Consider the following 3947-nt stretch of genomic DNA (forward strand, 5'->3'; position numbering starts at 1 on the left):
TCTCTTGAGCATGGAGAAGGTCGTCAGTAACCTTCTTGGATTCTGTTTGAGCTTGGGCCAACTCGGCAGCCATCTTCCCTTTCTCCTTGTTTGCCTCGGCGAGATCAGCCATGGCGTCGTCTCTCGCTTTCTCTACTTGCCCAAGTAGCTTCTCGCGGTCGATTGACCTTTGCTCCAGTTTTTGTACCTTATCGGCATTAGCTTGAATGTGAGCCTCCAGGTCGCTCGCCTTGGTGCGCAGAGGCACGATTTTGCTTTCTAGCTCAACTTTCTCTTGGGCAAGTTCATGGACTTTGCGGCGAAGGTCAGCAGCTTCCTTGCGCGCCAGCCTAAGCTCGGTACTCAGGGCATCCTCTACTCGAGAGTGTTCCATTTCCGCGAGCGTCAGGCTGAATGACACCTTCTCCACCTCAACCTTCATAGTGCTATTTTCGGTCTTGAGGTTGTAGAGATCGTCTTGAAGCCGCCTGGTGGAGCTCTCCACAGCCCTCGTTATGATCGATGGGATATCCTCTGCAATGGTTTTGAGTTTGGCGGTCAGAGGTTCCCACATCCTTGTGACTTCAAGGGATAGGTTGGATGCCTGGAGAGGCGCCAGGGGGGCTTGTGGAGGGTTCTCGCCGCCACCTTCCTTAGCAGGGTTTTCAGGGTTTGCTTCCTGGCGTGGCGACGCAACCGGGGACTCGGTAATTAGAATTGGGGAGGTGTGAGCAACCTCATCCCCGGTCGGAACGTTCTCTGCAGCTGAAGCATTTGAAGGAGGGCCCCCTCCAGCTGAGATGTGGGGCGTAGAGGCACTCGGGGGGTCCTCCAGAAAGTTTGGCTCTTGAGCCTCAACTGCTGGTGGCGCAGTGGCTAGTGGAGTTGCTTGGACTGGTGGTGAAGGGGCTGGTGGTGTTGGCGATGAGGGAGGAGGAGCAGGTGTTGATGGTGGTGTTGAAGCTGGAAGAGGGGGTGGGGCAGGTGGAGAAGGTGGTGCCACCCTTTTCCTCTTTGTAACGAGGCCATCCTCAGTGACCTCGTCGTCCTCTTCCTCCTCCTCTTGGACGACTTGGGGGGCTTTTCGCTTTGGCCTTTTAAGGACCAGTTTCTTTCGTTGGGTGGGCTCCTTGGGCGGTGATCGCCCATGAATGATGGCCTTCTCGACCGCCGAGTTGGGCACCGTCTGGGAACCGGTCGCCAACCCGTGGTTGCGGGCGAGCGCCTTCAAGTCGGCGAGCATGTTCTTACCCAACATGGTATCTGCATGAAACGAAGGTGCATGAGTTAGCTCAAAGGGGAAAAAGATTAGTGTAAAAGGCAATGAGACAGCAAAAACAGGCATATGCAGAAAAGATAAAACCAAAGTCTTGTGCGTGTCGCACAAGACGCCCAGAAACAATATCAGCAACAATGTCAAGACAAGAGTGTAGCGTCCTGACCTATTTGGAATTCCAACTGGTCCTCAAAGAACTCGAAGGAGATCAGGGTGGGGGTCAAGAATGTTATGTGGGCATCTGCCACCCTCTTCCAGAATAGGTAAAGGTCCCGGTCCAAAGCTCCCATGCTATCAGGACTTCTGGGCCTCCTGAAGCAGCTCTTGGACTCCTTTTTCCCCTTGTCTACCCAGTACAAGGGGAAACCGTCGAGAAGGGAAGTGTCTTTGTCATTTGCGCGAACCTGGATGAACTTCCCCTTCCAATCCTTGTACGACTGCTGGAAGATGGTGAAAATGGATCTCCCAGCAATGGCATTCAGGCTGACCCACAGGCGATCTCCTGGGTGCTTGGCCTCAAACAGAAATAAGAACACGTCCACTGACGCGGGCAACCCCAGGTGGGCGCACGTTATCTCGAAGGCTCGGACGAACGCCCAGCTGTTGGGGTGAAGCTGGGCGGCAGCGATGTTGAGCTCGGTTAAGAGTTCCCTCTCAAATCGAGTAAGAGGGAACCTGAGCTTGACCTTCTTGAAGAAAGTGGTGTAGACGAAGCAGAAGGGCCCATCGGCGCTCACTTTGTCATCGGCGCACACTGGCAGAGCGGCGGGGCAAGGCAGCACCATCATTCTCTCATCGTGCTCCTTGTGAAACGATTGGTGGGCCTCGTCCCCATTGGTCAATCGCAGAACCGCTCCCGCAGTGTTCACCGACGAGGTTTCCTTTAAGAGGGTTGGGTTAGCCCATGGGTATAAAGTCTTGAAGTCTGGCAGAGGGATGGGGGCTCCTCCAGCGTTAGATGGAGTCGCCTGAGCCAGGGCAGTTTGGGAAGATGCAGGCCTCACAGCCTGCGAAGAGGGAGCACCACGAACTTGCGTTGAGTCGTGTGCTTGTGAAGGAGGGTTTCGCACTGATGGAGGGGGGTTCAGGGTAATCTTGGTGCGAGTCATGGTAGCAACTGCAAAGGAAGAAGAAAGAGAAAGAATAATAATCAGGAGGGTTACAAAGGCTGACTCGATCATAGAAGGAAGGTGAAAGACGAACGAATGTGAGTTCGTTGCGACGATCGACAAAGCCCTAAGTTACGCAGAAGGAGAAATGGAAAAACAGCCCACAGCGTATGCACCAGACAGTTACAAGATGATGCAAATCGGTGAAAATGCAAGGGAACCCAGCAGATGAAGGAAAGTAGTTACCTTTCGATGATCAGGAGAACGTCGAAGGGAGGTGGTGATCTAGAGCGTCGAGGAACGTCGAGAGCTTTCGCTGAAGGAAATGAGAGCGTATGCAAGTGTGAAGAAAGTGATGGAACAGTAGGAGCGTAAGGGGTTTAAGGGTTTTCGAAATAAGTTTTGGAAGCGCTAACGGCAGATAAAGAGAGCCGTTGATGAAGCCACGTGTCGAGCGATCGGTGAAGGGTTTGGTGGAGCGTCAGAGCAGCAGAAAGTACGATCGCTTGGAATTCTGCGTCAGTGCCACGTAGATCGGTGTTGACGAGGGCTCTTTCAATCTTTTCGCTAGACAAGTCTTCGCTTAAGACTGGGGGGCTTGTGTACCGCCCTGGTGGACAGGCGTGATGACGTGGCATCCTGCCACAGTGTAGGCGTGTTGACAAGGCGCCAGGTTGGTAGATAGGAAGGAAGTCGGGAGGCACGTGTGGTCGCCGATTGTTAAGTTGGCGTGTTCCGATTCCCAGTTTACCAGAATAGGCGATCGCCAGGTTGAAGATGAAGTCGCCAGATGTAGACTCAGGCGACCAGGCAGTCGGAGATCGCCAGAATAAGCACATCGCCGAAGACGAAGGAGAAGCAGATTATGAAGGCGGCCGACGAGACCACAGGGAAGGTGTATGAAGGCCCTAACTCGCCAGTTTCAGTAGAGATCGCACTCCTAAGTTAGCTATGCACTGGGCAGCACCATGCATAAGTAACTTAGCCAAAATAAGAGTAGAAGCAGCGCCAAGTCAGGGAGCCTCCAGATGATGGCACGTGTACAGTTGGATGCGAGCCACGTGTCCAAGTCTGTAACTGCCAGGAGAGAGAAAACCACCAGGTATATAAGAGTTCTTAACAGATTTTCTGAGGTACGCACGTTCAGTTCATACACTTTACGCTTGCGAGAGAGAGAGAGAGGATTTGCACGGTTCTCGTTCTTAGTATTTGGTGATACCGTCACTGACTTGAGCGTCGGAGTGCGATCGGCCGCAGCGGCGCCGTATCGTTTCTTTGCAGGTTCTTGAGATAGATCCAGAGGAGGAACGGAAGTGAGAAGCGGCGCGCACGTTGATCCTTTGACGAGGCATTCTCCAGCGCTCCGGTCAACAGGCAGGATCAACTCTCAACGCTCCAGATCACCATCCTCCTCCATCGTCTTCCTAATCATCGAAAGGTAACTACTTTCCTTCATCTGCTGGGTTTCCTTGCATTTTTACCGATTTGCATCATCCTGTAACTGCCTGGTGCATACGCTGTGGGTTGTTTTCCATTTCTCCTTCTTCGTAACTTTGGGCTGTGTCGATCGTCGCAACGAACTC

Source organism: Phaseolus vulgaris, chromosome 4, assembly GCF_000499845.2.
Source record: "Phaseolus vulgaris cultivar G19833 chromosome 4, P. vulgaris v2.0, whole genome shotgun sequence".
Taxonomy (NCBI): domain Eukaryota; kingdom Viridiplantae; phylum Streptophyta; class Magnoliopsida; order Fabales; family Fabaceae; genus Phaseolus; species Phaseolus vulgaris.